Source organism: Polyodon spathula, chromosome 8 (genome assembly GCF_017654505.1).
Source record: "Polyodon spathula isolate WHYD16114869_AA chromosome 8, ASM1765450v1, whole genome shotgun sequence".
NCBI lineage: Eukaryota > Metazoa > Chordata > Actinopteri > Acipenseriformes > Polyodontidae > Polyodon > Polyodon spathula.
The window spans coordinates 42,764,422-42,777,654 of record NC_054541.1 but is presented as its reverse complement, the minus strand read 5'-3'; the positions used below and the strand labels follow the sequence as shown (position 1 = coordinate 42,777,654).

Genomic DNA, 13,233 nt, shown 5'->3' with positions numbered 1-13,233 from the left:
CTGTTACATAAAAAATAAAAACAAAACTGACTGGCCTTTTCTTCTCCTTCTTTTGTTGACATTTTAGTTTTACTTCCCAGGCCCACATCACAGCCTGCAGGCAATATTAATAACCTCCTGCTGCTGCAGGAAACAAGGCAGTGTAGAGTGACAGAATGATAGGAAGGCTTCAAAGAGAGAAGCAAGGGTGCAAAAGTAAGAAGATACATTGTAAAACTAAATATTCATTATAGCAATAGTACAGTTATAGTAAGTTGCTGCTCCACATCCACATTTTCATCCATTATTCTATGTCGCTGCTACACATTTTCATCCATTATTCTTGTTGGTTCTTTTTGCCAATTCTATTTATATATATATATATATATATATATATATACACACACACACGCACACCCAACCCTCGTTTTTATCGCCCCTCGATACAGTGTGGATTCGGATATATCTTAGTCCTGGAGTTGGCTCCCCATTTTTACAGTCTAACTGCATATGCCTTAGCTGCAATATACTGTACATAGACACTTAGAATTACTGTTCGTGATCTTCGTGATGTCAATTGTTAATCAGCTCAATAAAAAGTCACTGCACCCAATCTAAAGTTTGTCATTTTTCAATCACATCTAGTGAGTTTTATCCAAATATAAGTGATAAGTTTTTTTTGATGCTCAGTATATATATATATATATACATAATATATATATATATATATATATATATATATATATATATATATATATATATATATATATATATATATATATATATATATATGTATGTATGTATGTATGTGTGTGTGTGTGTGTGTGTGTGTGTGTATATATATATATATATATATATATATATATATATATATATATATTATACTGAAGTTATAAATGATTATTTTATAAATTAAAGATGTTACTACTTGGTTTGCTGAACCAAAACGAAATAATCAACTGCTTTTCGAAAAGTCAAATCCAACGGACGGTATCTGTATCATTACTCCCTCAGGGAAAATCCCTTTTAAGAAAGATACTCATTACCATCTCTTGGAGAACAAGGTTGTTCCATAATAAGTGTCTCTTTTTTTTATTGAACAGTCTCACGATGTAGTGATCTACCCACTAGATGGGATATCTAATTTATATATAAATATATAATAGTATATATATATATATATATATATATATATATATATATATATTATGCAGCCGTCCGTTTGAGTTCATTTGCAAACTGGAGTTGTGTCCTCAACAATTGTTAATGAAACTCAGTAAAGCCATTAAGAAAAAAAAAAAAAAAAAAAAACCTCAGAATATAGACAAACATTAGAAAAAATGTAAAGGGGCAGAAAAAACTATGAAAACTGAATTTGAACTCTTATGGAACAGATTGTCAGTGCATTTTCAGAGTGGTTGAAAGGGCCCCCCCTCTGGATAAACTCGTTGAACAATTGTTCTCTGAAAGCTGACAAACCCTGACGATCAACAAGTAGATCAGTGAACTTCAGGATCAACGTTGTTGATACTGGGACAATACAAACCACACGCTTGAGCGGCCAGCAGCATGTTTGACTTCAAGACTATTGCAATAGAAAGTACATAATGTAATACATGCAATAGTACTTACTGACGCACAAATTATTTGTTATGGAAATACCATTTAAACTGTTTAACGAATTGTCGCGTAATATTTAGAAGTCTAATTCCAAGAATAGGTGTATACAATAAATTAAGCAGTTTCTCGTCAGAAAAACAAAAACCTGGCGTTTTATGACTTTAATTAAGCTTTTGATTCACGCTCTCTTGTCACGCTGTGTCAAGTGGCATATCATCAAAGCTGTTGCGCTGGAGTGGCGACACACACACACACACACACACACACACACACACACACACACACACACACACACACACACACACACACACACACACACACACACACACACACACACACACACACACACACACACACACACACACACACACACCCACGTGAAGAAGCACGTTGTGCTGTTGATAAATATACATGAATTCTATCGCCTCTCTTCCCTCTTTCCCTGATTGGTTGCAAGGCTGTCCCGGTGTTCCATTTAATGGATGAAACACGATGCGAAGGGAGGGACAGGATCACATGGTGGAAATTTCCACTCAGTCTTCATGGGTCTCTTGATGCATTATTCACCCCTGCCTCAACACCAATTCCTGTTGCATTTTACAAACAAGGTGGGTTTCAATATAAGATTCTTAAGTAAAGTCTTACATCTCAATGCGTTGTTAAACAGTAATAGAATAGGCTGGTACTGCATTAGCTAGCTGGTAGTGAATTTGTTTCTTCATCCGCCTCTGACAGTTAAAAACAACCCTTTTGGAGATTTGACAGAATGCAAATCGCAAACCCAAGGTGCAGAGTTCTAAGGAGTGCTTTTCTATGGAAAACTGCATCGTATTCACTAAAACAATCTAGAGTGGACTTGACACCTTTTGATATGCCTTGAAACACTGCAATTGATGGCTGCTACAATTAAACATTTGAAGAACCCGCTAGGTGGTGGCGGTAGAATTGCGTGTGGGGTGTGGAGTGTGTTCTAATATTAATAATAATAATAATAATAATATAATAATAATAATAATAATAATACTTAAAACGATATTTCTATGTTTTATGTTTAATGAAAAGTTTTCTTTTGGTTTTTATAATTTTCAAAAGCAGATTTTATCACTTGTCTGTTGTTTTATTGATTGATGGTGCTTTGTTTAAATACACAGTAGTTATTTCACCAAATGAAATGAACTAACTGCAGCAGTTTCGAGTAGGGTAGCTTTATTTATGAATGTTGCGAGACTGTAATACACATGTGAGAGAGAGAGAGAGAGAGAGAGAGAGAGAGAGAGAGAGAGAGAGAGAGAGAGAGAGGTGTATCTCATGCTTTCACGATGTTACTTTATCTACAGCTAGATTAATAACTACACATTGTTGATGTAATCTAAAAAAACACACATTTTTAATGCTCAAATTAATACACGTGTTGTTTTATTTATAAAACAGATAATAAGTAAGCAGCAGAAAGAATCACATCTCAGAATATAATATGCCAATAATCTGTATCTGGCATTAATTGCATGTGCTGTCAATAAACCTTCTGGTTGGTCTGTGTTCGGTGACCCCCTTTGGTGGGTCAACAGTTTTGCTTATTGTGCTTTATTTATTATAATAGTTATGGCTACTATAAATTCAGTTTAATGCATTTCAGTATGTATTTCGAAATATTCCATACCATACTTTATCTTCAAATCGAGTTCCATTTTATGGAAGCTCATATTCCCAGTGGATTTAAGCTAACTATTGTTGAAGCGCCCCTTGTTTTATGCTTTGGGCGATATTCTGGAAGCTTCTTACATGGTTAAGTGATTTAAGACCCTGGGGTAAGTTTTTGTTTTGTTGGTAGTTTTAAAGTCTGTTTGGTTGATGACTAACCAGAAAGGTACTTGAAATACTGTGTCTTCACTGATTATCCACCTGGCAGGGTTATGACATTAAGTGCCTATTACTACATTACATCACAGTTTGTATTTGGTATGGCTTGGCACGCCATCCCTAAATGATGTTGTTCCACATACCAACATAAGCTCATCAGGAGGAGCTCGATATACAGACTAAAAAGTTAAACCTGAAAAAAACTTGTGTAAATAGAAGCTACTTTCCTCAGTTAGTTGTAATATAACCAATATGCCACAAATCTTGATAGAATTGCATAGACAGCAAGAGTGATGTGGACATATAACCTTTCTTTAAAAAACACACATAAGCTGCAGACAGATGTTACAAACTGATAACATAAGATAGCTGTAGCTCAGTGTACCCTTATAAAACCATTTGCACCATGCCAAATAATAGCAGTGTTGTAAAGCATTGAGAAAGCCTAGTAAAGCAAAAGCAAGCATGGTACATTTCCAACAGAAATCACAACTTCGAAAGCTGGGTTTAAAATGTTGATTAAATAACAATAGAGTACATAAACGTTGATTGCAGTCTGATGCATTTATGAGCATTTAATTGAATTACGCATATAGGGTTTTGAATTCATATACCCCTGTAAAGGAACAAAATCGGTCTGTAACATTCGGATGGGTGTTTAAAAAAAAAAAAAAAAATCACAATATGATGTTCTGTTCCTTGGCATGTCTGTGAAATGGGAACTGCAGTAGTTTACAGTGGATCATAGAAAGTATTTACATTTATAATTTCAGTACATAAATTGGGCAAATTCACATTAAATGTTTATGAAGTTTTTATATATAAGGACATATATGACATGCAGCTGACTTGCAGTTTAAAACACCCAGTTACTTTCACTGTTTAAACCATGTGTTGGTAAATCAGTACAATTTATCCATTTATTTTTTTAGCGTTAAAAACATCCAAAAGCAATTAAAAGTAACAGAATCTGCAGATCAGAAAACTATAAAAAGTAGGGTGTAGTCTCTTCAAACAGCAGACTTTCAGTGTGTTTCCTGTTCATAGAATAATACAACAGTATTGAGCAGATACGGTGAAGTAATAAACTGAAAGCCCCTGATCTTGCATCCACAAATTGGAAAAACTGTGCCTGGGGTCAATTTGTGTAATTTTTTTAAGTACCCTTATTGCCCATAGACTGGTGGTACTGTATCTGCACCTGTATTCTTTGACTCTGTTTTCCAGTTATAAATCAATGTTATTGAGCAGGAGCTTTTATTATTTGCATTGCCTCCAACAATACAGCACACCAAATTCTAATACTTGAATTGAGAAGACATAAAAAAAGAAAGAAAGAAAGAAAGAAAGAATATGACCTATTAAGTTCTCAGTGAAAGCAGACCCTTTTACTGGAAGCACATTGTGTACTGTCTGTATGATACCCTATGGCACCCCTCATGTATTTCAAGAATATAAATCTTCAAAGTAGGATAACAAGGGAAAATAGCAATGCCAAGTCATTTCTTACCTGTTGACTATACTAGAATGTATGTACAAGTACAGTTTTGTTTATACAATGTTAATACAGGTGTGTATTAGGGTGTCTCTTATTCATGTGCCGCTTGCCCAAACATAATGAGATTCCTTATACAATAGGAGACACAAAACACATTTACTAATAGCTTTCAGCTCACAATCCACTTTGTAGTGTTGAAGTAACGTGATAATAAGGACACCTTAAAGGGTCATCTTAAAGACATTTTAGACAGGTGGACTTTAAAATGAAAGTCATGTACACATACAAGGATTCGTCAGTGGCCCCTTTTGACAGATGGTCTTTAGTTGAAGGCCACTAACAGTGCCTAACTGTCAGATACTACCCTTTTCTGTTAGATGTACATTTCAGTCTATTGGAAACCCTATTGTACTGCAAACCCAGAAATAAGGGGGACTTTTTAGTGCAATATAACAGTCGATATGTGAGAATAAAAATGCCTGCCAAAAATAAGAATATTCAGTAATACAAAAATTAAAGAAATCTGTGTAACCCTGCGCAAAAACAATTTGCACTGTGACAGAATTGCAGTTGCTGTAGAGTTCTTTTCAGATCTTGCCATTCCCCCAATAAGAATGTTAAAAGTCAACAGGGAGAGTGGCGTTTTTGAACTGAACTTTTCATCAGACCTGTTTAGGCACATTAATGCTTTTAAACAAAGATTTTAAACAAAACAAAAAAGGTAATAAGTCGGTCTTTTTAAGGTGGAATATTTTAAGAGAATACTGTAGCTAGTCAGGTTGAATCCTCTGTAGTATAAATCCTGTAATTAAGCCAAAAGAAAACATTTTTAGTAGCTTTAAGTGTAAGAGAGCTTACCAAGTGGTGTACAGTTACGACTAAACAAAAGCATTTTGGCTGTGGTCTAATTTTACTTTAAAACCTTAACATGGACAGCTACATCTGTGCTTCTATTTCACAGTCAATTCATCTTTCTGTCATATTTCTTCACTATTTCCGACAAGCTGAAACTCAAGACTTCTTTAGCAATGAGAAGTGTGCAGCCCTCTCCTTCCTGCTCATATAACATGGATTGCAAGTGTAGTTGACTCGAAATTCAGTAGAGAAAATGATAAAATTTATGTAGTCTTCCTCAAAGTAAAATACGTATTATTATTATTATTATTATTATTATTATTATTATTATTATTATTATTATTATTATTCAGATAAAAATTAGTTATTTTAGCAGCAGTCATGTAGTCTTCCAATGCAGTTCAACAGTTATTGAATCAGTAGATTAAAAAAAAAATAATAATAAATTAAAAATTAAATAAATAAAATCAGTAAGATCACCCAGATACTGAAATGGAAGGAACAGGAAAGGACCATTGTCTAGTCTGGTTGGCAAACTTTAGTGTTTATATCCCTTGCGTCACGTAAGCATTTTTGGCTGGCATGCTAAATACCGAATGTTGTCCGGAAAGTGAACATTAGTATTTAACACCACAGACATATAACTCAACATCAAAACCACTTTTAAACTTGATTGCATATTGTAGTAATCTATGGCATACCTATCCATGGTATATTTTGAAAGAAATATCAGCAGTGTAGATCCTTTTATTGAATTTCAAACAGCAGAGGAATTACCGGTTCCTCTGTTCCTGACCTGGTTGGGCCACAGAAATAGCGTGAAGACGCATTGTCATGAAACACATTTGGCTGAACTGAAGGGAAAGGAGAATTCCTTTTGTTGGGCACAGCAAAACAGGACGTGTTTTCTTTTAATCAAGTCAGGAAGAGTTATGTAAAGAAGTAATTCCACCCAATTTTGCACATGTGGCAATACCCACTCTATCCACACAAACTCTACTCTCCCATTTCCTCTTTTGTTAGAACCAGTAGGAGCTGATCACTCTTGATTATGTCATATTGATCCTGATAGCATGTACTAAGATGTTTGCTAAAACTGCCCAATTTACCAAAACCATCCATGTTCTGTATCACATATGTGTTTTATCACGCTACAGTAAAACCTGTCTAATCCAGCCCCTCTACATACAGGCATTCTGTATAATTCAGCATCATTTTTGGGTCCCAACAAATCGCAGAACCTGCCTGTTTTGGAATCCGGCATGATTTTTAAGTTGTTATACCGTAGATGCAGTATTTTTTTTTTTTAAAGCATTCAAATGGTTTTGTGATTTTGCAATTGTTTTGATACAGGAATATATTTCATTCAGTAACTCAGATCCAGCACACAGTCTAATTCAACACAAGTGACACTGCATTGGACCTGTTTTTACTGTATTAGGGTATCACCATCATAATTAAAATGGAGCATTGATCCTCATTCCGGTGTCAAATTGGGACTGCCACTTACATTAAAAAAAAAAAAAACTTTGCCAACATGTTGAAAATGAGTGTGCTTAATAAGAACACAGTTAATAGTTACAGTACCCATTTGCAATACAACTTGCTTGCTTTTTCAACCCAGGCTTTTGTAAATGTGTTTTTTTTTGTTTGTTTTTTTAAAGCTTATTCAAATTGATACCCTCCTGTATGCATCAGTCTCAGAATATTGGGGCTGATTTGTGGTTTACGTGCATGTACATTCGGAATCCCGTTTTCTCTATAGGATTTTTGATGCAACTATTTCTATAACGTTAGTTCTCAGAGTCCTAATATTATTTAGACTGATTTGTTTCTGAGTGGGTGGCCATGTTGCATCAAAAGTCATGTTTAAGTAAATGGGAATTTTGTATCAACATGGGCACCACCATGTCACTTCTACTTCCTGTGGACAGAATGCCAGCCTGTAATTGTAACAAGGGAAATTCATTAAAATGAAAACTATTCGGTTGAACATAAACCGTGATGTCACATTACCGGCATCAGTTTAATCAGATCCCTCAGTTGCAGTTCTGCTGATTACAGTGCAGGGATAAGGTTTTAGGTACAGTGCATTACATTGCAAAACATTTGTGCTGGTTTGTTCCTGTGTCTGGAATATTTGTATTATATAAACTTAGCCATGTGTTCTTACTGATTTGAGCAGTGACTGTCTTGTGGCATTATGCTGTGTTTTTGATGTGGGGATCTTTATGTTTAAAATCTTCACATGGAGTTACATGGACTGCATAATGCTGAACTCTGTTTTGGACCAGTGTGCTGTTAGTAGGTATAGGTCTGTCTTTTTTTTTTTTTTTTATCTTGTGTGCTGCATGTCAAATGGTCTGATTGCGGTCAACACATGAAGTAATTAGGTATCAATAAGCAGCAGCTATTCATCTATAGCAGTGGTGCATAACTCAGGTCATGGAGGGCCGGTGTCCCTCCTGGTTTTTGTTCTAACCATACCATATATTAGTTAATTGAACCAATTAAGCTTCTAATAAGGTCCAATAAAGTACTTTAGGGTGCAGTTGGAATAAAAACCTGCAGGGACACCTGCTCTACAGGACCAAGTTGTGCACCACTGATCTATAGGCTTGTCTTTGAAATATCTGCATATAAATTGTCTAACACACAGATCAGCTGTTAGCCAATAGGTTAGGGCTCCAGCCTCACAGATTGCTGTTTCACAAGGTGGCCTTGTCTGTGATAGTTCCAAGGTTTTGTAATAATATTCCATAAAGCAGATGCGAACAGACATAGCTATTCTATGTGTTTGTTGAAACAGTGTGTTTTTTTTTTTTTTTTTTTTTTTTTTTTTTTTCATTTTATGATATTCATTAGCACTTTTTTTCAGCTAACTTTTCCTGTAGCTGTTTTCAGGATGTTCATGTGGTTCAAAAGAGTACTTGGAGATCAAACATTTCTCATCAGGGTTGTTTTGATGTAAATGGCAGGTCATTGGCATCCTTTTCTGTACGTTCTGTGGCTTTTTCAGAATGACTGAAGGGCAGGGAAGTTAAATTTGTCTGTGTTTACCACAAAAACAAGGTAGCACGCTATGATAGTAGCACTTATTCCTGAAAAAATTCAAGTACCACACCAGTGGGTGTCATTTCGTGGTAATTAAGGAGGACCTATGCTAATATTTCAAATCTCACCTCATTATATGAACCATACTATACTTTAAACTTGCATTTCATTAAAGGGGGGTGTTTACAACTGTGCAATTTTATAATGATATTACAGTAACATTAACTAATCATGCTCATGTGGGTTTACACCAGATATAACTGGAGCATTGTGCTTGCTTTTATTTATTTTGTTTTTTTATCTTTGAGGATGGTTGAATGTAACTATTTGTTAAATGTCTCCCTTAAGACTGAATGTGCTGTGTTAAACGTGTACCAACAGGCTACCACTACTACAAATAAAATCACTTCACTGCAATATGAACTTCATGTTAAATCAAAATGTGTTCGAAAAGATGTACGATTCTTAACTCTAAAGCAGAGGCTACTAGAATTCTTACAAAGTCTTTGTAAACACAATTTTTAATGCAATGCATGTTTAATTAAGGGTACGGTTCTACTGGCGCCTGACAGCCAACATATTAGCATAGCCCCTCCTTAATATCATAAATGACACCCAGTGGCAGGGCACTTTAGAAGTCTGTTGCATGTCAGAATAAAAAGGACAGTGTCAAGTGGATTTTATTTTCAGGAATATAGCGCTACCATCATAGCAGACTACTTCTGTTTGTGTTGTAAACATAGCCAGTGTTGTTTAAACAAGTCAACAAACATGCAGCAATGCATATAGACACTTTCTGGACTGTCTAAAATGTCCTGTCCTGCAAAAGCTTGGTGTAGAAAAACATTCTTAGTCTTGGTTCTGCTTTAAACTGAGCCACAATCAATACTGAGTTCAAAAACTGGTTATAACATATTTGAAATATACATGGAAAGTGAAAGTTCTAATTTGATCAAAATAAAAGACAACAAAGTAGATGCTGACCACTATTTCAGTTCACTAGCTGTGCTGCAATTTCGTAGCTAGAAAGTTCAGGGCTAAACTTTTCAAAGCCTAATCTTAATCATAAACAAACAAATATCCTGTTTCAAACTGTTCATGACGAACAAGATATCTGATTGAAATACGTTTACTGAAAAGTAGATTACAATACCTAGTTTACATGTAATAATAATAATAATAATAATAATAGGTGTTACGCAGGTTTAGGCAACATACGGTACTTACAATAATGTATCAATTTAATATGAGTGACAGTTTTGCTACAAAAATAAGCTGAAGTTTGTCACAAATGCCAAAAGCAGACAGACACCCGGGGGTAGGAATAACGAAGTGCTGCTGAATTAAGTTTTTCAGAAGATTTCCAATTGCTGCAACACCGACACCATGCTGTAATCTGCAGCCTGGCAGTAGGAACGTGCTACCCCCACTGTATGCCACCTGTTATTTCTCTATTGTTGTATGAATAACGAGATATGAATTATACATGTCTGGGGGCCAGATCTGTTTGTGCCAGTGAGGAAGAGGTGTATCTGATATTGAGAGGGACACTAAAAACTGTCTCAAATATCCTGTTTCACCAAACCAACAAAGTTTTTTGGGTACCTACAGCATACAGTATGTACACCATTCCATCCCATATAGGACAACTTTTATTGATCCTTTGCATTGATAACCAGTTATTTCAATGCATACACAGCAGTGCATTTCTAGTAAAACTAAATGGTGCTTACTTCTGTAAATACACTTTGACTGATCTAGCCTGTGTTACATACATTTATGGCAGGCAAATGGAACAGAAGTGCAGCTCCTGAACTCTGGGGAAAGCAGCGTAACTGGAATATGGAATAATGATGGGCAGGAACACGACGATTGTACTGCCTGTCTTACAGCTGCATTCAGACCCTTCCCTTTCACCCTCGGGGGGAGACATGCTACAACAAAGAAATGCGTGTTAATCATTTAAATATGGCAAGGGGTCCTCCTGTATTTTAGAAACCTTTTACCTTGTTGGCACTTCTAACAGGAATTCACATGTCCCAAACTGATTTTATGCAGTATGTTGAAGAGAGGTTGTTTTAAGGTCGCAAAAGATAACATGTTTTTTTCAGCTGTTATTCTCCATCAGTTGCATCACTTGTCTGCTCTGATTGTGCTTGTAATAAACTGGGGGGTGATCATGTGTGACAAAGATGACTGACTCTTGTATAGTCCTATGAAATGTAGTAATTTCATAAGGAACACCTGGTTAGTTAGTTAGACTTTCTGATAGCTTCATCTTTGGTGATCAACAGCAAAAAAGGAGTACCAGAACAGTTATAACATGGTTAGTCTTTTTAATGTATCATTTGGAGGATTTGATTAATTATTTGGGCATTTTATGGCATTTGTGTTTACTGTAAAAGTGTTGTGGTTGGCGTAAGAGCAGTAGATGCTCCTTACCATAACATAGAAGTTAATTTATAGTGCCATTTAGTATGTAGGTAGTACCTGGTCTGAATAGTGAATGGCATTGCCAGTGGTGTTTCTAAGATGACAGAAGAAACCTTGCTGTTGGTTTCTTCAGTATTGAATGCCATTTAAGATCTAATTAGTGTCCTTCATAACAAATTTGAAGAACACTTTCTAAGCGTAATTAAAATCAATTAAAGTGCTTTTCTGTAACTGTTTTACCTGCTTTGGTACTTAATGTGCAGCTTGAATGTTGCACTGTTTGACATTACAGTACATACTTTTTATTGGGAGAAAACAATTTCCTTGTTCCTGTGTTGAAAGGTGTTCAGAACTACTGTATGTTATTACTGTTATTGAATTGAGTTCTGTTATTTAAATGCATGCTGCACAGTACAGTTGTTCATAACATTATCATTTTCTACTTGTAGAAAACAGATGCAAAATGAGCATATAAAAATATAAATCTACAAATCTGTCCAGTTAGATTTGTAGTCACTATGTTCTGAATCCCAAATGTTGTGCAATACCAAAATACACGACTGGTGACCTTGGTCACAGCCCTCTGAGACAACCAGTACTGGCGTATTGGAACATTAACAGTAGATATGGCTGTTAATGAATGAACCCAAAAGTCACCAAGCATCAGCTTACTCATCTATTGGATGACATACTGTAGCCGGTGACGGCATTTATTGTTAGTACGTACTGCAGACGCACTAACGTGCTTTTTCACCAAGAATCCGCCCCAAAACAAATATCTGGTGCAATCCTGATGTTTAATCTGGGACGCAGTTTGCAATGGCTTGTTCTGTTGGTGACTATGGAAGTGGAGGGCAGGAGTTTAGATGCACTGATGATTGGCCCTGTCCGCACACACCCACTTGTCTTTAAAAGTGTCCCCTCACCTGACTGAACTAATTTAAGATACATTCTATTTCTGTCGGTTAGGGGCATTTGTCATTCCAAATCCACATTTCGAAGTGAATATATTGGAAGCAAAGCCTTTGAAGATTCCGTCCAGCAAGGTAATATTTAGATACATAATATACTCTGTGGATGCATAAAACTGATTTCTTTAAATAAAAGATTTACAAAGTATTTCTTTAAATTCCTTGTGAACTATTGTTGATGCAGCATTTTGCAGATCGAATAAATTGAGCTGAATAGATCTCAGATATAAGCAGATATAAGAAAAGGAGAATTTAAACAGGATTTTATTCGGTTCCATGATACTGGTTCTTTATGTCAGTGTGTACGTTATATCCCAGGTACATTGTAAATGGGTATGAAGCAGGTCTGGTAAGTGATGTAATCACATACAAAGACATAAGCCTGATATACGCTCCTTGCAAAGGTATCGGCGCTATGCTTCAGTGCGAGAGGGCGGGCGCGAACCCGGGACCTCTACCTATGTGTGAATTGCCTCACCCTGTGTGATGCACCTGCCTGCAGGAACCGAAAACGTTACATGTACATGAAAGTTAAACTATGCAGTATTGGTAATACTGGGCATTAACACGTTGGTCAAAATCTTTCTTGTAATGAATAATTTGTAGGCTAAGTTCTCAGCGATTGTATTTATTTATTTTATCTCATCAAGTCATGGGCTTGTTAGAACCTGTTGTCTATTTATACATTCATTTCATTGAAATACATTAGGTTGTTAGTGCTTGCATAACTTACCTTTTGAATAAGAATCTATAGTAGGCATGCATTGGTTTAAAGAGCCATACTATAGACAGTAACAGTTGTATAACCATTTGAATGGTTTAGTTTTCTTCTTAAAGAAAAGCAGTTAAATCGTGTATTGTGGTTCACGGATCAGTTTCTTTTCAATGATAGTCTCAGATTGTGCATGTGATAAAGTGGGGTGTTGGACAGATACTTCTTGAAATTTAGTAACAGAAAAAGCT

The 13,233-nt window shown here is 35.7% G+C and overlaps 1 protein-coding gene across 2 annotated transcripts in view; it reads left to right on the top strand.

Annotated features, from left to right (window-relative positions):
- The first annotated feature begins 2,100 nt into the window (after positions 1-2,100).
- The window catches only part of LOC121319988 (sodium-coupled neutral amino acid transporter 4-like), a 33,234-nt gene continuing 22,101 nt past the window's right edge, over positions 2,101-13,233 (top strand). Inside the window, exon 1 of one of the 2 annotated variants that reach the window (XM_041258034.1) lies at positions 2,101-2,207. The gene's annotated coding sequence lies outside the window, so the exon portion shown is untranslated. Of the gene's footprint in view, positions 2,208-12,221; positions 12,346-13,233 lie in introns of those variants that run through there. The other variant, XM_041258033.1, reaches the window with a different exon arrangement.